The sequence below is a fragment of the Amia ocellicauda genome, chromosome 13 (assembly GCF_036373705.1).
Source record: "Amia ocellicauda isolate fAmiCal2 chromosome 13, fAmiCal2.hap1, whole genome shotgun sequence".
Classification (NCBI taxonomy): Eukaryota; Metazoa; Chordata; class Actinopteri; order Amiiformes; family Amiidae; genus Amia; species Amia ocellicauda.
Window position 1 is genome coordinate 26,250,009 of NC_089862.1, and position 24,026 is coordinate 26,274,034.

The 24,026-nt window shown below is 36.0% G+C and overlaps 1 protein-coding gene across 9 annotated transcripts in view; it reads right to left on the reverse strand.

Moving 5' to 3' along the window:
• The window catches only part of LOC136766680 (receptor-type tyrosine-protein phosphatase delta), a 634,939-nt gene that overhangs the window by 175,525 nt on the left and 435,388 nt on the right, over positions 1-24,026 (reverse strand). For 3 of the 9 annotated variants that reach the window (XM_066720373.1, XM_066720372.1, XM_066720374.1), the window contains exon 1: positions 23,433-23,830. The exons of the other annotated variants lie outside the window; for them this stretch is intronic. The gene's annotated coding sequence lies outside the window, so the exon portion shown is untranslated. Of the gene's footprint in view, positions 1-23,432; positions 23,831-24,026 lie in introns of those variants that run through there. 9 annotated transcript variants of the gene reach the window in all.

Sequence of the window (24,026 nt, forward strand, 5' to 3'; positions counted from 1 at the left end):
AAGGAGATACCATTCCCAGCTTCAGAATGAATTATAGTATCCTCCGAGAAGGGCATCATTTTCTCACTAAGGCCAAAGCTGCACCATATAATAGCAAAATGAAATATATTCAGATTAGAAAGGTGCCACATTACTTTCTATGAGATGATAAATATGTGGTTATAATGGCCATTACTCTTTCACATCTGCTTTCACACATACTAGCTGCCTTTCCGTTGCCACTTCCGTCTAACACATGGCTAGGTAGGGAGAATTTTCACCTCTTGACCAGCCGGTCACTGAGTCAAATCCCTCTCAGATGGAGCGTATTCTCCATCTGCCCAAATACCAGCATGGCGCACAGGGGCGGCTGCAGCTGCATTCTTTGTTGGATGGCACGATGAAAAAAATGGGTCTGTGTATTTTTTTCGCCATAGTTAACATTGACAGTGGCAGAGCAGGAAGGTTATCCTTGACACATTAGCTCAGAGTCCCTTCAAAGAAGCAAAAGGCCCAGATTGTTTTGCTAATGAGTAAAAGCCGTAAAACAGACCTTGTGAAAAGAAAGACAGACATTAGCCCATTAGGGAAACCGCATCTGTTTAGGAGTCACCAATCTGCATGTTTACTTTAGCACGTCTCTTACACAAACAGCAAGCTACTTGGGTGATCCTCTAAACACCGTACTGCCTATCACTCTCAAAGTAGGATTTCAAAGACAAGAAGGGTGTATTAAAATAAAGTCTAGTTAATATCCATTCCATCAACCCCTATACCTACCACAAAATAAACATAATCTGTAACATTGTCTTAATTATATGAATACATTTCCTGAGCAGAGAAAACAATTGTCTATTTATATATATATATATATATATACACATAATCAGTAAAGCAATGTATTTCAAATCAAAAGGTGATATACTTCACAGCACAATGTACAATTCCTAAAGCTAATATAACTGAATGTGATTTTGGACAAAGATGATTTTAGTGAGTATGGATAATGATTAATAAAACACTTTTAAATATGATATAATAAATATGATGTACTATTTGTATTTGCCCTACCATTATTCTAAAAAGGCTACCAGGTTGTTTCTGTGGCTCTCTAATGGAAGATTCATACTGAATTTTGAAGCATCAGGAATGCCTTTAGAACTGATTTATTTGGCAAATATGTGAACCTAACATACAGCTCTCCTCTTTAAAATGTCTGCAACAGAGCTCTTTTTGCTTAGAAGCAGAAGTGATGTTTCAGAAGAGAAAACAAAAAAGAGGGAATGAATGAAATAAAGAACTAACGTTCTTAAAATTGTAATTTACAAACGTGGAAGTGCTCAGATGAGGACTGATCTTACTAAAGCACTAGTAAATATAAGTTGATTTTTAACACATACATACTGGTTTTATTTCAGTTAGGTTTTGAAATTGTAGAGCATATTCAAGAGCGCATTTATGTAATAAATTACTCAAAGCAAAACAATTAAATATGAACCTCGTGTTTCTCAATCTGTTGACAGAAAGCGATGTTGCTGGCACAACCCTAAACTAACATTCCAAGGTCAAAACTTATTTATTTTTATTTTTGTATCTTACAGGAACCTCTCAACATTGAAGCACCAGGGTCACTATACTATGCACCATTAACAACTATTCTATTTCTGTCTGTGACACAGAAAGACCAGTTTTAAATAACATAAATAATCCAGCTCCTTCATTCAGGCAAACACTCTGGATGGTTGTAAAACACTGTGTTAGTGAAAAATCCCCCACTCTGCGCCCCCTTAGCCCTTGGATGTTAACTCCTCTCACATTACAGTATTTATTGAATTTCTCAGCCAAATGGTGTTCTGCTCCATAAAATCTAGACAAGTGGACTCTGCCAGGCTAATAACAGCTTCATACTGCTGAAATAAACTTATTTCACTGCAGCAAACAAAGTGATATGACCTGGAAAGGTTATTTTCCACTGGATAATGACTCTTTTTAAACTCAGAGTTTGTTCCACTTCTAATTACCACCAGTAACACTGTTCCACATTTCAAGGAACCTCCCAGCGACTTTTTAATTGTGCCTACCTTTTCTAGTGATTTTATATTGTATATTCTTAAATTCTTCAAGGGTCCCTGGACTACTATGTTCTCTTATCATGCATTTGTATCTCAGCTTTCTTTTAAAAAAGCACAGAGATATTCCATACATCAGCATAGCCAGATATAGTTTGTGGGCATCTGAAATGCCTCAACTAACTAAAACTGACTAGCAGGGGTGAGTGCACAATGGACACGCCAGAGGAAGCAACCCATCTCAAGGCCCCCAGAAACCCAGCTGAGACTGGCTAGTATGTAAATCAATGACCTAACATTAAAAAAAAACACAGAAAATACAGAACCTCTCGAAGATTTAATGTGTTGCTCCTGTTTAAGCACACATTGAGGGATGTTTTGATATTCCAACAAAGAAATACCTCTGCTTTCATTAGGAAACCCAAAAGAACCCCTCCCACAAACAACTGTTCTTTCTCTTTTACGTATTTTTAAAATTAATTTATTATGAACCCTACATAATCCATTCCATACAGAACAATTTCCCTGAAACTCAGTATTCGCAAGTGCATTGCCCATAAATATGTAAACCTAGCTTTATATAGACTTGCACTAATACTGTGCAGTGAAATGCTTCTTGGTACAGATGCAATTAGACAGGTCCATGCATTGCACTTTGCGAAATCTCAGTAAGTAAGTAAATTCCTATTAAAAATGGATACTTTACATGGGCAACTGTTTCATCTGTCGTGTTGTTGAGAATCACCATAGCAACTTAGCTCCCAAAAGCAGCATGCTTGTCACAGCGAATTAAATCATACAAAATGAGACTAGTTTCAGTTCTGGTCTGCAGTAGTTTTCAAGTGCTTTTATTTCCTCAGTGGTAAAGTTCGCTGCACTAGTGTCATAAATGTAAAATAAGACATGTATTTGATTTCCAAGATTTATTTGCAATGATTAAATAGAGTTCTGGAGTTATCATATAATGTATGTGAATATCAGTTTACATTCATTCTCGACACAGAACAGTAATATGGGCCTTGCAGACTGCGGAATATATTATTTTGATTGCTGCAGCTTTTTTAGTAATGAAACGTTATACCCGGCCTAGCACATTAACTTTCAATTACCTCCACTGGTGAGCTCCTTCAACGGTTCCCGGCTTCACTCCAAACAGGACAAACACACTTTCAAAAGTGAGCATTTAAATTCTGTGCCACCCAGTCAACAGTCTCTATCTGAGGTCTCTGACCAGCTGCCATGACGAGGTCAGGGGCTCTTAATCTACCCTACAACAGTAGAGAAAGGAAGGACCTACAAGCAGCTGGGATGTCTTTGTCCCTCATCCTTCTCTCCTGCCAGGTCTGCCTACTGATGGCTAATAAAAGAAGCAGCCCTTGACTGAGAACAGCTGGGCTCCTGTGATCCAGCGCTGTAAGGCTGTTCGGCTCTTCAGGCCATTCGTAACTCTCCATGTGAGTAGAATAGTAAACATACCAGCACAGCAAAGGGACGTTCAAACACAGACAGCGACAACATGCAGACCAAGCCAAACAGTCAAGGCCTTTTCCCATACAATGTTTTGGCAATGGTTGTGTTTTTGTGTTGTTGTTTTCTTGTGCTTACCATGTATTAAACCATCTAATCAATACAGGAGGACTTTTTTCCCCCTCCAAACCAGAGGTATTGAACAAGCTTTTGCTCAATGTCTTTCAGGAATAATGCACAAACAAACAAACCATATAAGAGAACATCTACAAAGATATACTCCTTTTTTGTTGTTGTTTGTTTCTTTTGTTTTGTTTTTCCAGAAAAGAGAGTTGGTGTTAATAGGTGCGTTTCTGCAATGATACATGTAAATGATAGATGTGTTAAGTGTTCATTATGAAATCTATATCCATCTCCAAGCTGTGATCTAGTATGTTTTGTCACGTTTACATATTAGTTCATATTTCTATTTAAATTTCAGCTTGCTATAATGCAGTACTTATTTACTTTGTTGTTAAATTGTTTCATCAATCAGAGGAATGATGGTACCACACATTCCTGCAGGCACCATAATATAAACTCCAGAACTTTAGCACTCAATCTATTCCTGTTCTTTTCTGCAGAGATGGAGTGAGCTATAGGACCTGGTGGAACTAGAGGTCACCGAACACATGATAGAAAGGAATGAAGATTTTATAGTCAGAGAGTATTTCTTCCATAACTTCATATATTCAGAGAGCAAGCGGGAATGCCTAGTGTGAAGATTAATTGAAATGTGAGGCACACCCATTTTTTGTGAATTGAGAACTTTTGAGAACACATTCTGACTTTTATTTCAATATTGACTTAAATCAAAGTGCATTATAAAATAGATCCAGCATCTGCATTGGGTGTTTGAACTGAGCTGAACCTTAATCATATTTTTTTAACAGTGGGGAGGCGAGGATTCCTCTCTAATTAAAAGGTCCAGGGGTAAAAGAACTCTCCAGATGCTCTCCTATTGGCAGTTTCCCAACGCAGCTAATATCTTCATGCCTGACTCATTAGAGAGAGTCATTGTGCACCTTCATTTTTACTCCCTGTCAAGCACTCTTTACGGGTGTATACTGTGAACATATGTCCATATCTTCCGTAAAGGACAATGACAAGAAACATTGCAAGCGAGATTTCTGGAGAAAAGTTATACAGTGTACTATTACAGTTCTTACAGGCTTTTAATAGCTCCTTTCCAGATGTGACAGAAAACTGTGTTTCAAATTTAAAAAGCAACCCTCAAGAATAATGCAACTGAACTACAAATTACATTTTGTTTGGTTTTGTCTGTATGTTTCATTAAATTGAACTTGCATGGCGTTTAAGGCAATATCCTGCGACCTCAACTGCTTACTTCACTCCCACCTCACAAGACTGACATTGACTTGTCATAAGGGAAACAATCAGGACAAATCTATTAACTTTCAATTGGAAAAACAGGAGAAATAAACAACAATTTAATTAACGTTTCCTCTTTCCCCACTCTATGCAAACTGACTTGAAGCTGCAAGCTGCTCCAGTTTATTTAGTCCCTTGTCCTATTTTAGGGATTTAAAACAGACAAGTCCTTATGTTTTTCAGCTGACTCAAACCACACAGCTTGAAATGTAGCTTCACATTTCTCAAAGTGCTTTCGTCCAGAAAAAATACTTCTTCTAAGTACAGAGTGTACCTAATAAACAATTCTTGGTAAATGTGCCTGCTAGCATCAATTTGTAAAGCCAGATACCACTACTGGGACCCAGTCCTAACAAACACTTCTGCAAATCAAGCTTTTATTCAGGTTCTTTCTGGAAACATTGTTAATGCCCCTGGAACAATTTAATAAGCATTTCCTAAAGTTTAATTGGAAATTAAATAATTTGAGCTAAAAATATATTTTTTTTAATGGTTATGAGAACAAAACTGAATTTACAATTCTGAATTATTTACACTTGTTTTCCATTATCATATACTATCATAAATAATTGTATTTCTGATTGAAGATTCACAAATTAAGTTGAATAAAAATGCATAATATCAAGAATAGCTACTATTTATTTTAGGCTATAATAAATGGGCATTGTAGTGCCAATGACTGATCACCAGAAAATAATCAATGGCTTTAACAGAACAAACAAGACAGAAAGATCACCACAGATAGACTACTGGAGGACATCATTTGGGTTTATTGATGCTTGAAAGAATATTTCATGCTTTATGGCCAATAATCTGATCTGAAACATGTTAATAAACATCAGAGTAAAGCAACTTCCCATACTCAACAAGACTTGGTACTTTCTGACTCATACAATGCCAAGGTCATTGTGAAGATCAAACACAATAGGGATATAGCATCAACAGATGTCAAAACAAATAAGTGCAAGTCTGACATGCACTCTCTTTACTATCAATTACTGCTCATTGCTCACTGTCAGCCTTGTGCCAAGATGATGTGGTATATTTTTTCTGATGCTCTCTGCCCTTGGTGCACCCAAAATGGATGCAAAAAACATATGCCATCCTGTCGCTTTGTGGGTGTCACTAATGCTCTTAATGATGCAATTAATCATTGTACAAAAACAGATCTAACATGGTAAGTACAAGAAGCAATCTGGGCAACAGTTCTGAAAAAACAGCCATAGAAACGTAGGCTTGTCTCACTCAGAATATGAAAGATCAAATAAGATGCCAAGACTAATTCAAAAGTCAGTAAAATCCCTAAACAAGCAAAGTATCAATGGATATATGGCAAATATCTACTGTTAAGCATGTCATACTGTGTCATTCTTTTAGATCTAGAGGTACATAAAATATTCTCAAGGTTGAATCAGTAAATTATCAAAACATACTGCTGACTGAAATGCTTGCTAGTGGTCATCAGATACAGCTGCTTATCAGAGATACACAGCCACAACAGATTTTTATTTTTTTTAAATGAAGTGCTGGTCCATTGCCTGATTCCAATAGGAATATTATGGACTGGTGAATGAAACCTTGGCTGCCTAATTTGAATTAAAAGGTGATTGTATAGGAGGATATAAAAATAATAATAATAAAAAAAACTGTGATGTTACAGGTACAATTAGGGTTAGGAAAGGTATGTATTAATACCAGTTCCTGATGGGTTTGTATTAGGTAGACTGAGAAAAACTCAATCAATTTAAAATAATTCCATCACTGTTTATGACTTCTGCATATTCATTTTTTATTAACCAGATAGGTCAGGTTCACAAATCTTTATTATTCAAGTTACACTAGTTTTGCCATTTTCTGTTAGAAATTCAAATATTACTATAATATGACCAGTCACAATCATATCCACTGCATTTGTAACCAACAATAACACAACAAATATATTATGAAAACAATACTAATACGTATTTCATTGGACATGTTTATTTCACAACATTTAAAGGTACAATCCATTAGTAGGATAAAATCAGGGAATATTTCTGAATTGAAAATTAATGATTTGGAGCAGGAGAAATTGCAGATAGCTCCATTACGATTGATTTAATTGAACATTAATTTGAACATTACTGTTTGCTTTGTGAGTTCTCTGTAACAATCAATACATTAGAAATTGTAAAAAAGGAACCCTAACCTTATCCTTACCATTGCATGTGTTTCTGTCAAGTTGTCCAAAAAAGCACACACATTCTCTCTATTAAAACTACTGGCACGAGCAAAGCTAGTTGCCTCCGTTTTTCGTGAAGACAGTATTGGGTGGCGTTTTAAGAGGCCGGTCTAGTCTGTATGGAAGACATAATTAAATGCCTGTGTCATGGAAAACATCAATTAATAATAATAATAAAACTAGTGATAGTAGGAATAGAATACTGCCTTAAATGGACAACATGCAACATTCAACATGCACTCCTCATATTCCTGCACTGATTTATATCACAGGGGTTTATATACTACTGAATTATGCATCTGAAAAATCAATTGTATTAATATTGTATCATTAAATTATTCAGATATCAAATGCCACTATGTCTAGATCAAATACAGTGCCTTAACATATACCAGACAGATTACTTTTTCATTGTAATTGTTTGTTGGGTTCTCAGGGTACAGACTTTTCAATATGAATAGAATAGTGTGGATAATTGTTGTCCATTGCCTAAAACATAACTTAACTCTTAGTATAACGTATAGTCTTATTAAACAAAGTACCATAGAGAAGCCTATACCTATTGTTGATGAATGAATGAGAATTCTTCAGCCCACACACACAAACATACACTTAAGGGTTCAATTTCAAATCTTAGTCTGTTGCTATATTTCATGTTTCTACAGTAAAAAAAAGTAAAATAATATAAATGCAATGAAAAACAGTATAAAGGTATAGTACACAAAATAATAAATACAATCTTTAAAGGCTTGGGGACAAAATTTACAGAAAATCCAAATGCAATGCCAGGCGAGGTTCATAAGACTTTTTAACCACAGGTAATAAATTGTGTTGTCTTTTATTCTGCAGTAAAATAAACCAAAATAAAGGGTGCTGTCTGCATTCTGTGGAGCTCTTTATTGTATAAGAAAGCTAAGTATTTATGATCGTATTATCTTCCACAAATTGATTTATAAAAACTACTGAAAAGAAGGATGATTTGTAGTCAAAGACAACATTAGACTGAAGCACTTTACTGGATTAAATCCCTTCCAACAGTGACATAAATATGAAGAGCAAACAAATACAGACTTTTGAACTATCATGTGTTTTTATAAGGTTTCCACAATGCAGAGACATATTCTCAGCTTGTATGGCATGCTGTTATCCACAACTGTAGCCCATATAATGTATTATAACTACATAACCTACATAATTGATTAATATTTCTCATAGCTATCTACCCAACACTTGACAGTTCCATGGGACACTTATCCACACAAACACAAATGCAAAGGCAAAAGAACAGTGATCCAATGTGCAATGTATAATTCAGTGTGTCCCTGTTTTAAAACTGTTCAATCTGAATCTCTCCATTTTAGTTTCAAAAGTCTATTGTCTAGTGGATTAATTAATTTTACATACTTAGCTTTAAACAAATGAAAACTGCTGATACGAGCAACGAAGGCTGTGTTGTGCTAAAGAAAAGCAAGATACAGCTTTGTATTTTTGCCTAGCTGTCTAAGAGACTGTCCTAACCACATTGTCCTGTCGAATTAAAAATTTATAAATTGGCAGATAGTTAGATATTTATATCCACAAAATCTCCCATCTTTAAAACAATCATAAAAATAGCGGTGTGGGAACATTTGATTAGTGGTCCCATGCATCTCTCCTCAGTGGAAGAAAATCAGTCGTAAGCTTCTCATTAGTTATCTATAAACATCAAACATAACGTATTCTCGGCAATGTCAACGCTGAGATTTAAAGAGCATATTCATTGGTAAAAAAGAAACAGAGAATTCTTAATCCTTTCTATTGCACATGATTCTGTGCTAGTTGCTATGGAAACAATACCAGCTAAGCTTCCTAACACTATCTTTTTTTGTGTTTTGGGATTAAAGTAGTTTGAAGCACTTAGAATATTCTTGTCAAATCACAGACTTTGAGATCTTGAGTGAAAGGACTGTCTGACGAGAAGCCCAGCATAATATTCAAAGTGAGAATTTAGTTCTTTAACATTGACTGGTAATAGGTATACTCACCCTTAAAAGGTTACTACACTTTCACTGCCCCTAGGATTAGCAATTAAACAGAGAGGCCAGTCTGGTAATTACGACTTAATAAACATTTCCACAAGAAAAACTTGTAATTATTTGTTTTGCAATGGCTGTTTTCACCACATTTTTCACTCACACCACAATCCCCCTGCCTTTTAATGTTGTGAAACATGTGCTAAGCAGTTTCCCCTGTTCAAGTGATGACAAGAGTAATCACTCGGGTTACAGTGCAGTGGTATAATCTAGAACAAGCCCCCTGTAAGTCATTTTACACTAGGGAATTCACTACCGTTTGAAAATTAAAATTGTCCAGTACATCACTGATAAACAGCACTGCGGGGATCGCAGGCTGAGCTGCACTTAAACCCCCAGGAGGGATGGAAAGAGAGATCAAGATATCATTGTGGAGGACAATGTGTACACGGTTATCACAACTATCCCATTAATAGGATCGCTGGTATTATATGTTCCAAGGTCTGGACTTTTTTTTATCACTTCTGAGGACAATTTGAAAATATAGGTTTGCATATATTAGCCTATACGTGTAAAAACAATAAAGAAAAAGCTGTGAAATACATCCAGCTAAATTCTGTTTATCAAGTCAAAGACAATCTCTTAAAGGAGGCTCAACACATGCATTACATGTTGAATTCCAAAATGAACACAGAAGGCAAAAATTGAAACTGTGAATTGAAACAAATATTTAAGGAAACATCTTAAAAAAACAAAAACAAAAAAAAACTCACATTTTAGACCAAATACACATCAATACTGAATTTATTGTGAATATAGCTACCTTCAGGCCAATTAATATTATGTTGTATTTAGAAACTTTTCAGTGTACATTGTGTGCCACGTTTGAACTAGTAAAAACTAGTGAATAGTCAAAAAAACAAAAAAAATCATATTAAGGTCCCAATGTTGCTTTTGTAAAAGTAACACATGGGTGAAATAATAATACAAATATATTTTCAAGTAATACAGAATATTATTTGTATTGCTTGAGTTATAATTTAAAATAAATGAAAACATAAATGTGGCATATGTGGTATTAGGTTTAATAAAAAAAAAACTCATTATAACTCCAGCAGTACTAACCACTTACAGAATGATTTAAAGACCATAACCTACAAAACACAATAACTGAATTTGTCAAAAGTAATCATTTCTGGCTACAGTGATTGAGGGCCAGTACAAATCAAAGCTTTCACCAACACAAAGCATGATGGTGGATTATTGCTGGCAGTGGATTCCACCCTCTCTCTAAAGCTAACCTGCTATTAAATACTGTTCTGGTGTGTCAAATTTGTCATTTGGCTGGGGCTGAATGATCTTTTTCTCTCCTTTACATTTCTTCTCTTTTCACTGGATGTCTGTGTTGCATTTCTGGGTAGACTTCTCTGAATGTACCATTGTGAATCTTCATCTAGACTGTGTCAACAAAAATATGACCTCAGTGTCCTTTACATATAGATACCACATTGAAGACCTTCAGTTAGTGACAGAGTTCGAGAACAGCAAAAGCAAATACACCATGAGACTTCTAAGTCACATAAAATACACTTCTTACAGTTCTAGGTGCAGGGTCCTCTTGCTAAAAATGCTTTAACTGATATTTCTTAACCATTGTAACATCTAAAGGTATCTAGGCCTATTCAGAATAACAGGTAACAGGGTGAGAACTGATAGAAGAATGCAACAAAGCATAATATGCAGCTGCAATATCTTGGACTCAAGTCACATATTTTAAACCCCAATGTCCCCAGTATCCTTCATGTTTGTCCCGGGCCTCTTCTTGGAGATCCTGAAATTTGAGAGGAATTTCTCTATTTAAAAAAACAAAACAAACAAACACATGAATTGGTTCACATCGTTACCACCTGCATCCAGTCCAGTAAAACAAGGCCAGAGAAAGCAGTTGCATTTCAGCTCGTTATATAGGCCACCATGCAAATAAAGCCCTCCAGCAGAGACACTGAGACTGCAGGAGCTCTGGAAACATTCAATATTCGAACTGTACACACAAGACTCAGCAATCAGCCTGGCAACCCAGAATGCTGAGGATTCAGCCGGCAGAAAATCAATGCCAGCTTTCCACAATAGTCTTCCATTTTTTCTGGAAGTTTTCCAACATGCGTTCAGTTAGCAGGGCATAAGGAGTCCCTTTTGCATAGCTTTCTAATTCTAATGTGGCACAAAAGCCAACAACAGCAAGGCTATTTATAAGACACTGTTTTATATCTTGCTTTGCTTGAAAGACAATAATAATGCAGTGTAAGATGATGAAAATAATTATGTATTTGTACACTGCACTGTACAGCCATTATTTCATGGGATTTTTTTGTTGGTGTTGTTATTGTTGTTTGTCACCATACGGTCGGCTGGGTAATTAGATATGCTTCCCACTGTTAATATGACCATCACTTAAAGGCATAGGATCCTTATTATAAACTATGAAACGTGTATTTCCAAACACACTTTTGCCTTTATAGTTTTGCAGTTATGTTAAATGCTAAATTTGTTGAAATGTTATTAAAACAACACCACTAACAGTATAAGGGAAATGGAAGTGAATTTTATTATAGGCTATTTCTTACAATAAATGGACTGGCTCTAATAAACGAAAAGTCTATGTAACTGTATGCTTCATATTTTATGAATGGTGAGCTTATTTCTCTGAATTCTAACTGGCAAACAGCTAGATGTATATATTTTTCTTTTTTTAATACAGTTTGAGTAATAGATCTGGCAACCATAAAATAAACAACTTTTGCATACGCACTAAGGTCAGTTTATGAATCACATATGTACATTTTAAGGGAATGTAAGTGGAAGCACTTTTTAAGCAAACCATTTGTTTTAATATTACTTTCCAACCATCGGAATACAATCACGATGACATAAAGATATCGGTTTGCTGTTAATTCTGAACTGCTGAGTGATGGTAAAAAAATATCTTAAGGAAATCGGACTCAGAAACCACACTACCATTTTGTAATGACAGTAGGAATACACTAAACAATTTTATACTGTAATTATTTTTTTAAGTTACCTTTCAAAGACAGGCAAGCATGACTGATACATAAAGTTATAAATCTAAAATCCATGAAACAGTTTAAGAAGTAAGCATCTCTCCTAGATAACTACTACTCAGTACGAAAGAATGAATGAAGGAACATCACAATTCTTACAGAGAAGATGCACACAGATTATGTTGAATGGGGGCAGTCATTTGAACTTTAATAGCATGGCTTTTCCTAAATTTCTCCATATAAAACATTTTATTGAACTGAACACACAGCTAACCTAATTAAACTATGAGTAAATTAGATCCATTTAAAATAATAGGTCTTAAATTTTACAGAAGCATCTGCAACTATAGAGTTTTTAATGACTCAATCAATTTTCAAACAGATTCCAACTGTCTGCGGTATTATAAATTGAGCTATATTTCGGATACAAATTGTTTTATGTCAGCTATAGTGAAGAGTGTAATATGAGAAGCATTGTGCATGACACAGAAGAGTTCAGCTAAATATATTCAACGTGATTTTCCAAAGAGGCAAGAGGGGATGTTGATTTTTAAAGTAATTTCTAAAATCTCACTCAGTCTTAGAAAGGGAAATGCAAAATTAGTGACATATATCAGGCTTTAAAAATCACTTTGCAACCAGCTTCTTGCTTTTCCCCTCTCAAAACCATGTTGTTCATATCCATATGGAAATGCAGAAAGAAAAGAGGAAGCCAACAAATAAAACTTAAAACTGGACAAAATGGATTTATGCATCTTTCTCTGCAATTGAAGCTAAACAACTAACAGTAGAGTCGAGGAAAAGCATAAATTACAGTAACGTCTGAGAAGCACCATGAATGTGAGTTACTTCTAAAAATAGAGGTGAAGAGATGATCATACCCTGTTGAAACTGCGATGTTCGAGAAACCTTTTCAAGGAAACCTCCAGAGCAGAACTCATTGCAAGAAATAATAAAAAAAAAGCTAAGTCTTCTCTAATGAAGACACTATTTCCTCATAGTATTCTTTAGACAATCTGATGTAAAGAAACAGAATCAGGTTAAAATGCATGACTCATTTATCCTTGGGGGCATATTATTCTGTACTTGGCTCTGCAGAGTGAAAAAAAAGTATAATAATGCAGCCTGATTAAAATAAAATATTGCATTATTTAAACATTATGAAGGGAAATAAATCACACTACTAATACTAATATAAGCAAGTTATTTACACATGGATTAAACAATATATATTTTTAACTGCAAAACATTAAAAGCTGCATTATTTCCATGAATGAAAACCTCATCCCAGAAATGTAAACTCTCCCTCAGAGGAACTGAAAAGCACAACCGTGTCTGCTGCTCTGACTGGGTACACAATGGCGGCAGCATCACACAGCCACTGCAGATGGACACTGTGATTGGATGGAAAGCAGCGTAACCTGCTATGACAGATGGGCATAGTGAAATTAACAGAAAAGGTCAAATTGCCTAACTGGTCTAAATGCTCACATTATTGGCATGGGTCTCTTGCTGTTGGCTTTCATATTTCTTTTCATGTTATTCTCCCCCCTCCCCCTATTGTTGTCGTTATATCACCATGGGCACTAAACAAAAGAACAGTTATGATGTATATATATATATATATCTGAAGGAAATGTAATTTTAAAATGGTGTTCAGACTTGACATGTCTTCCTTATTCACTGCAGTTTTCAATGTGAAACAAACCCAATTTAAACAGGTTAAAAAATAATATGTAATTCTCTAGTGCCTTCTGCATCAACTGGCAGTCAGGCAGCACCACACAATGCTTTTCCAAGAGATTCTCCTTATGGCGGAGTATTCAGCAAAGCATAATAAAGGTTGGGAAAATTCCCAAAACAAAACAAAAACGAACAAAGCACTAGAGAGGAAGGACTGTATTGACATATTATCAAACCGTGAAAAGCTTTTTGAAAATCTGAAAATCAGAGCTGTAAAATCCACATATTTCATAAACGTATCATTTTTGAACCACTCCTTCAGAAAACAGGACTTATAAAGTTTTTTTTTTAATCAATATTATATATGTTAAAAAAAAAAGAGCATTCTAAGAGGACTGCCACAAGTCACCGCGGATGTCTGCCGTGCTATCACTTCCCTATTCGTTCTGCTGTGTCTCATTAGTAACCTAACCTGGGAAACAGTTCAAAAGTTTCTCACACAGGCCTTTCCCAGATTCATGCCAAGTAATCCATCTTGACACCAATACAGATTAACTCTTGAGGGGGAAAATTACAAATGAAAAAAAAAAAAAAAAAAAAAAAACATCAACGACTACAATGCTAAATCTATACAGCACCTTTGAAACCTTCATTGTAAGAACTTATGATGATAATATCAGTATAGTAATAGTACTAATTCTTCCTTGTCTTCTTCTTAGCATGAAACCTTCTCTTTACAAGGTGTACTTTCTGTTCTAGGCTTGAGAAGTGTTCTCTGCTGTGTTCTGAAGAAGTTTGTAAAGCTGGCTGAGCCATGGTCTCCCCCAGGACCCTGTGCATGTTAAATCCCCATTTTGATCACCAGCAGGCTGTGGGATCAGCAGTTGATTACCGTATTTCTTTTCTCGCTGCCAATCCTCTCACCACTGTGCAGCTCAGATCAGGTCAGAAATGTCAGAGCATCACCACACATAAGGATTCCAATCTCAGGGGCTGTTCTTACACAGACATTCAAAGCATGTGGACAGTCAGCCCTCTCCCGAAGAGAATATATATACTGTAGTTATTGTACAATTCAGATAATAGAAAGCTTTTTTCAGCATATATACAAAATACAAGAGTCTAGACTCAATTTTATTTAGAAAGTCTATTGAAGACCTCTTGATATTAAATTCTCAGCAAATAGGCAGTAGGAACTGGTGTATTGATATTGAGCACAACACAGAGGAACTCTGTAACTTTAGACGGCACTGGCTATGCAAACATTAACCTTGTTATTTTCAAAATGGTTTTCAGCAAAGGGCCTCTCAGTGCAATTAGAGATGGAAACATCACCCTAGAAACTGGTAACAATGGATTTTACTAAGCTTTGGTTGAGCTTAATTTACCAGTTCTTAAAGAAATCCAAGATTGTGAAAAAGCCTCCGGCAACACATTGTGAAACACTCTTCAGGATCAAAATAAGGAGGTCCCCATAAAAGTGCCAATTAGATTTGTTAGAACCAACACTGCCTTATCGTGGAATTCCCCAGTTTCCTATTGAAACAGCCATCCTTGATTTCCACTGTATTATGGGCTACATTTTGGTGCCTTCAACAGCTATGCCCCAAGCCACTTGTTAGGAGAAAAAAGGAGGTATTTATCCCATGTGCAACAATGTAAAATAAGCAACCTACTAGAATGCTTTAAGGTTTATACAATCCATGTTGTACAAGTATGGCTGGTAAACCAAGAAATGTATAGGCAGCTTTCCTATAAATACACTAAGGGGTCATCTGAGACATATTTGCTTCACAACTAAATATAAACAGGGACCGTCTATGTTATCTACTGACATGATGCAATCACTTGAAAATCTTCAGGGTTAATACTTTAAAAATCAACACAACATAGACACTAGCAGTTTAAGATTAACCATTTTAAAGATTAACCTTTGGATGATGATGTTTTGTTATGGTATATATTAGTTAATTCTATAGATTGTTGAAATACACATAGGGCTTTGGAATGCAGATCTGTAGCATTATTTATCCACAGCAAAATGCAAACACATTTTAAACCACCTTTTATTGTGTCATTGAAAAGAGCAAAGCAACAGCAGTCCAGGTAATATTGTTTTATTATGGAAGAATGGCAGCCCCCTAAAGAGAATACATTGCATCACTGTATGCACATTCATCATGTAATCCTTCTTAAAGCTGCTAAGCTTCCTTCAGTTGAAATGAATAGAACATTGCAAATGGAAAAACCAACATGGCCTGGCAGCATCTTAACTAACCAAACCAAAAAATAAATAAAATGGCATCCGTACATCCCAGAGTTTACTGTGGGGATAGGAGGTAACACAGCAGTGTAGTAAGACTGGGATGCTATGGTCGAACAGCCGGAGCCATTTCACTGACTGCAGAAGTCACTTTACTTCAAATGGCAGTCATTACAACTAAAATGAGAAGTCATTTTAGTTCCACTTCAGTTCTTCAAAGTAACCTATAATAATTACTGTAAGAAAAGCCACAAAATTCAAACTATGACTCATAACCCTGAATTGAACATTTTAGTTATTTATTTTTTATTTATTTTCGCTGAAGAAACTGTTTCAGAAAGCTTTTTAAACGGCAGTTGCCAACCCAAAACACAGAATAAAATATTTTCAGTGATGCTGAGTAACCACAGGGCCATCTGTTTTTTACATATGGCTCAAGTACATACATATCATTATGAATCTATGGAAAGCAGACTGCATTAATTGAATATACTCAAACTAGAGCACTGACAGTTAAAGTTATTAACACAGTATATTCAAAGTTTGTATAACTCATCAAGGATTCAAATGTCCCCTCTGTATCACACTATAAAAATAATGGGTATTAATTATACATCACTTTCAACACATGAGAAAAGATGCTGTCAAAATAATGGTGGAGTGTTGAATATAATTACAGCATTATATTTTATGGTGTAAAGCAGGATAGATACAGCCTATTTGTAGGATGGATGCTATTACTTTTGAAATCGCTCTTATTTTGCGTTAAAATATATTCCATCAGAATAAGTGTCTTCGTTTTGCCTTGAAATTGCCTTCCAAAAGGAGTCTCATGGATTTTAAACATTGTACTGATGACAATGCCTTACAAAGAATTCAGTTATGTATGAAGCATACATACAAAACACATATATTAATTCAGCATCTTCCCTTTAAATATAAAATTAGAAATAACACATGAACAAAGCTTAATTGGTAAAATACTGGTTATCAAACACTGAGGCCAAGAGTATTTAGTGATATAAAGCTGGAAATTGGACAAGCAAGTGGCACTGGCTTCACATATCTGGCAGATATCCACTTCCCTTTCCTTGAACAACAGTGATCCAAAGATATACTGACTTGCAACATACACAGCCTCTCTATTTTATTCTAAATTTTTAATTTCACGCCATATGCTGTGTTCTTTTTACAGGTAAAACCAGATTTGAAATTAGCTACTTTGCGTCAGCCTTGTGTGTAAGAAACAGCTGCTGAGGCAGGGTTCAAACTGTTCCCTGCCTCTGAGGGTCCCATTAACTCCCTTAGTTTAGGAGTGAGAAGTGAGTGGTAAGAATGTATAATTTGCCGTTTTTGAGCAGTTACTTTCTCTACCTTTCAAAGTAAGTATGGCTGTAGCATTTTAAGATGCCCACTGTCACATGGCATACTACTGTCTGAAATGAATAACTAATAAAGGGACATTTCCATGATTTCTGTTTGATTTAGTACTTTACTATAATGACTATCTGAGCGTTTTTTGTTTTCTCAGTACTGCATATTACAGTATTTTCATGTTCTTTCCTGATAAATCAAGTATAACTACATATATATATATATATATATATATATATATATATATATGTGTGTGTGTGTGTGTATAATGAGAACATCTATTTTGTATTAATTAAAGTATTTGTGTTTTAATGTTCCTGTATGTTCCTTTTCCTGAAATGTGGGAATAAAGAAAGCCTGTTCCTTTTATTATTGCTATCACTGTCATGAGGGATCACACCCTGTTGCTCACAGACAGACCCAACTGGAGTTTGGGAAATGGAGGGCAGGCAGTAAATTCCATACCTTCGACAGCACTACTGACCTCGGTGCAAACCCCCCACAACTGGCTACAGGCATTAGACATCCATCACTTCTGCTGAAACCTAATCTTTTAAGGGAAGGACAGCTGCAATGGGAAGTAGCTAAGCAGCTATGCTATACACCCCCTTTTTGATTTCGAGTCTGTGTTGTGTTTGATTGAAATTGTGTTGAGGAAACTTCTCAGAAGCATGAAAGCATTAGAGAGCGAGCCAACGACTTCAGGGACCAATTTCTCTCCCTGTACAATTTTTACAAATTAAAAGCATGTAAGAAAATAAAATGAGGAATGTTCCTTTTAATGCCAAGGATCTTTACAACACACTACACACCAAATTAAAAGCCCTTCATGGCAGATACAGATAAACATTTGTAACAGAGCAATGTATGTGTCCAATGGAAACACAGCACTGAAATTAAGGTCTATGTATTAATTAAACCACAAGGTAAACTAATTATTGATAAAATAATAGCATTCCTCCACAGAAAGTCAATACCATGAAGATGCATTTCCACTCAATGAATTTAAACAATAAGCACTGTACACAGAGGTCAAGACATCAAGGAAGGGAGTAAATCAAGACAATACTCAGGCCAAATGAATGTGCTGGAGAAAACATTGGAATGCAAATAATTTGTTAAAATAAGTTAACCATTGGTCATATTTTGAGTAGTCCCTCTCCCTGCACTAGATTCATTAGATGGCTGTTCGTCTGACCTTAACAGTCACTCGGCTCATGAGACGCAGTTTGGCTGGAACAGAAATGAAGGAGATCATACTGAGAGATTGGGTAGAAGACTACTTGGGTAGAAGTAATTGTTACTTGACCTTCAATATACTAAATGTTTGCTTTCACACATGTTAGTTAAATCTTAATGACAGACTTTGTTTGCTTGATCCTTTCGGTAATCCAAATATTGTGCTCTATGGAAAAAATAATTTTCTGATGGTAAAAGTGCCTCAGCAATTTGCCAGATAAAGCCACATATTATGCAGTGCCAACGAATCAGACGGTAGCTTACTGGAGTCTTGGCTTTTGATCTTGGCTAGAGCACCACAAGAATCAGATTCTTTGATAGTTTTTTATGAGGGATAATATGCTTAGGCTTGTTTACCTGTCCAAATCAAAGAAAACATGTCTTTAGTGTACTGCGCATTCATCCAGAGAAGCCAGGCAGAGACGGGCCAAGCCTTTTTCCCCCATCTTCTAGCATTTAGTAGCTCCATAAAATCCACTTGTTAGGTTCATTGGGTTAAAACTGATGTTGGCTGCAGTAGATTGTACAGCACTCATGGATCATTAGCCGTCCTAAGTCACATGCGGGTTGCAGCAAAAAGGTGACATGAAAACGGATTTTTCGAATGTGAGCACAAATACACATGAAAAGCAAGACACAATTAAAAAATCAAAACCTTTATGTTGTGATAATGCATATATTTTGAATGGGAGAGAAAACTACCTAAAAAACTATAAAATACAAACAATTAACTGAAATGCTTTGATATTTGTAATGCTATTTTTTAAAATGCATTCAGACATTAAAAAAAAAAAAACAGGGTAGACCGAAATGGCTTTATAAAACAATTCTTAAAAAACAAGTCTTATTCTAAGTAATCCTTCTTATGTTTCTTGTTTTTTTTTTTTTCACTTCAAAAGCTTTCAGTGCAGCAAACCAAGGGTGAAGCAATTTTTATTTTCTGTTCTGTTCGTTCTTGGTAAATCATTGATAATTGATGAAGGAATATTTTTAAATAGTGACTTCACTCTGATGTGCCAGTTACGGTTTCATATCAACATTTGTTTTCATGCTTCACTCTAAAAGGCACAGGAACAGAATTAAATGAGGAAGTGAAAATCTGTATTTGTGCGCAATGTAAACTTTAGATTTCCCATGATTACTGCACCACACAATGTATTTTCAGCATACCAGGTGCAGACCAGGGAGGCAACAAAACACCTGCATACTGTTCGGAAACCCATTAAACCGTTGACATTATCGTTTGCCTTTCGTTTAACATAAAGACACAATATATAAAGTACACAACCCAGAACAGCTTCCCTGTAACACTAACCAACAGATTCTGTGCACAGATTTCAGATTCTGTGCACAACAAATTATAAAAAGCCTCTTGCAGTGGGTGGAATTGTATATTCTAGAAGGCCAGGAAACCATTATAGGTTCCAATACATTCTTTATATGAAAAAATAAACATTACTCTATTACAGTTACATATCACGTAAGACCTTTCTCGGTGTTAAAGTGTTTTTGACTGCTTTACAAGAAGCTGAGAGTCATCTATGTTTTTCTCTACTACTTATACAGAGAACTGAAGAGAGGGAGAAAAACATAGATGGTTTTTTCTTTCGTGTGCGTGTTTGTTTGAAAAATTCCTGGCTTGTCACAACTGCAAAATTGGAAATCGACCAAGTGGCCGTGTAAGTGAAACGGCTCTAATTGCTCTATGTCAAATTGGGAAACTACTAATTGATTGAATCAGAATCTGTAAAACCTATGAAAAAGCCTGTACTGCTGGCTTAGTGTGCATGTTAAAAGTGCTGACTATCGGCAAACTAAAGCCTGCTCCACAACACATACACTCACTTACACAGCACTTACAAGACATTTTAAACACCTCACCAATCTCTCCCTTTATTGCGCTTTTTTAACCTTTTAACTCTTCTCACTAAAAGTGAGGCCATGTTAATGGATAAAACAATGCATAATAAATTGAAAAGGGACTTCTTGCAAATCCGCGAGTGGTTCACTTCACAGCTCATGCGTTTATGCTGCTAGTGAAAAAGCTCCATTATTTTTTACATTCCTTAACAATCACAGTAACAAATACCTACATCATTCCTTCTTGTGGCAGTTATTCAAATTATTCAGTCTTCATTTGGGTGAATTCATGCATGCCAACACAGATCAGTTAAAGTACTGAGTATTTTAGGGCATGTTTTTCATTTGCAACCTTTAAAACTTAGAATGTGTATTATTTGTTAAGTTTCTTGGGGAGAACAAGATATATTACAATAATATAAATATGTACCTAATTACAAAATCTACAATTATAATGCATGTTATTATTCATGGTGTGGTTGATTTTCTTCATCATCCCCTTAAAAAGACTTGTCTGAACGTTCATGTACGGAAAACACACAATAATATATGATCCTATTCATAGGAAGTGCATTTTAATCCTTTTTAAAATAAAAACTAGACAGCTAAGATTAGTCATCTTCAATCCCAGACACTCAATATTAAAATGTGTAGGATTATATGTCTAGTGCTGTAAATTAATACACTTATGAAAGTATATTAATTTAGACAGAGTAAAGCTATTTTAAAAAGCTGAAAGTGAGGTGAAATGTCATGTTTTCAGTACAAAATCAAATAAAGGTTTCCAAGGCATCATTGATGCTGCTAGTTTAATTAAGCACTTATATTAAGTGAGAGGTTGAAGATCAGGTTTTCTTCCAGCTTTCTCTAACACTAAACACAGGCTATTTCTTGGTAATGCATGCCCTGCTTGGATGCTGCAGTCAATGTACAGGCTATGAAAGCCCCTAGTGGCTCAACTGCTCTACAAGCCGCCGGTGTAGTCCAGTCTCCACCTCTTACCTGTTTCTTCCATCACTGATCCTTCAAAACAATACCCATTTTACACAGTAATCTGCTATTTACACTGGTACTATTTGACTAATGGTCATAAACAGTACTTTTCCATGACAAATACAATGGTTCTGAGATCATGTCTACCCTCACGACCCACCTTTTAAACGTATTAAAGAAATGCAAGCCTGTTTCATTAAAATAATCACACTACTACTGATACTAGTTGGTTTAGTTAGCTTATACAACAGTTTGAGTCAAATTATACTTACTCACTTACTTATTTTAAATGTATATATCTTCACATAATTCAATACATGAATGTGTTGTTTAAGGCATGGGAGTGGGCTTATCTGACAGACTCAGAGGGGTTTATTTCGGGTCAATCCCCTATTTGACCTTGCGGTTGAAAGGAAATGTTTAATTTTGCAGACGGTTTGTACTTTATAGTCCGTGGGATACATTGTGGCAGTCCTATATTCGTCAAGTGGACGCCTGGATTCCTTCTACAAAGTTTAGTTGTTGTTTTTTAACCAATGAGATAGCTCCTGAAAAAAATGCCAATTTTAACTCACACATCAAACCACTCGAACCCTGTGCCCAATGCAAATCTGAATATATAGAAAAAGCAACGCACTTTCACGCCTCAGACAAGTTTAGTCCCATTGCCGTCTCCAGTCCCATGTTGGCTTGCATGAGTGTATGTTTGAAACTCACTAAAGAAACAAAATCATTCTTGGTATAAGAAACCATCTGAGAAAACCGAACTGAATCTGTGATCCAAAACTGAGCGTTACAAAAGTACTAATTCAACTATAATCACAACCAGGACATTTCATCCTCTGTGAATTCAAATTAGGACCAAGATTAAATCGACTATTTTCTGTTGAAATCATACGTCATACACTAGTAAACCCTGATGTGGTTACGCTACGGGATTGTATTTTAATATTAGGAGGTTCGAGGGATTAAAACAATATCGCGAAACTCCATCCACTCTGCAGAAGCATCGCGTCACGTTTGCTACGTCTGTTACAAGTGGAAGAATCCGCTCCTGATAAGTAACACTTGCCTGTGCTTAGATTCCCTACATTGTCTATCTATCCACATGTTGTTTTCCTTCACAGTAATAATAATCATTAGAATAGCAATCGTACCTGCTATGATTGAGAACATAATAGGAAACGGCTAATCTCAGGAGCTAACGTTTGTTTCAAGTGAGACTAAATCGAACAGAAGCATGCATTTATATTCCTATAAAAAGAGGGATTTTCGAATTATGAACAATCATTCCATACACACATTCCACGTTCTAACTGTACAATCGCACCCCAAAGGTAAACAAAACACGGATATGGATATATAGATAAAGATAGACATATATATATAGAGATACACATACACACACACACATATATATATATATATATATATATATATATATATATATAGATTCTCTCCCATTCTCGACATGCATTCTGTTTTTTACACAGCTCTCAACTTCGAAAGTATTGAACGCCTAAAATCGTCAAACATTCATTGAAACTGTAACCTTTCTGAAACCCCAAATAAATACACACATCCACAGTCAATGCATGTGTAAGATCGTCCCGTAATAGCAATAAATGAATACAACGTGTAAGCAAGGAAAAGCCTCTGCACGCACAGATACTACTACAAAACCGTGTCCCCTCCAGGCAAGTCAGTACTGCTAAACAGAAGCTCACCCACTTCAACAGCGACTCACCATCACAATAGTAATATAAAAGAGACAAAAAATACCTTAACACCATTCTGAATGTGTGAGTGTCAAACCTCTGTCTCTCTCTTCTGCGTGTCAATATCGTCGCTAGTTACATCCAATGTAGTTACAGCAGAAGCGAAATAATCCACCATCTAAGCAACCGTCTGTTTTTCTTTTCTTTTCTCTCTTTCTCTCTTTTTTCTGTTCTTTCTCTCCTCTTTATCTGATCGCGAATGTCTGACTTCTTTAGCCCAAGAAAGCAACCCAAATATGGCAGGGACGGATCTGGCAGCGGACTCGGAGCTGAAAATAGCAGGTATCTCCCGTATGTGTGTGTTTTGTCTTCATAACCCAGTGTGCTGGAAAAGAAAAAGATGTGTAGTTCAGGGTACTAGAGCTGAGACACGGGCTCTCCTGCCGAGAGTCAAACACAGACTGCGAGCGCCGGGGAGAGACACCGAGAGGGGATGGAGAGGTGACGTCACTGCCCGGGGATCAACGCACTCCCCGAGATCAAGTCGCTCGGCGGAGCTCCCACTTTAAACATGCGGGCTGCGGAGCAATGTGCGGCTCGGAAGCATTCTCGCAAAGACAGACCATAATGTTAAATGTTTCAGAAGGGAAAAGGGGAA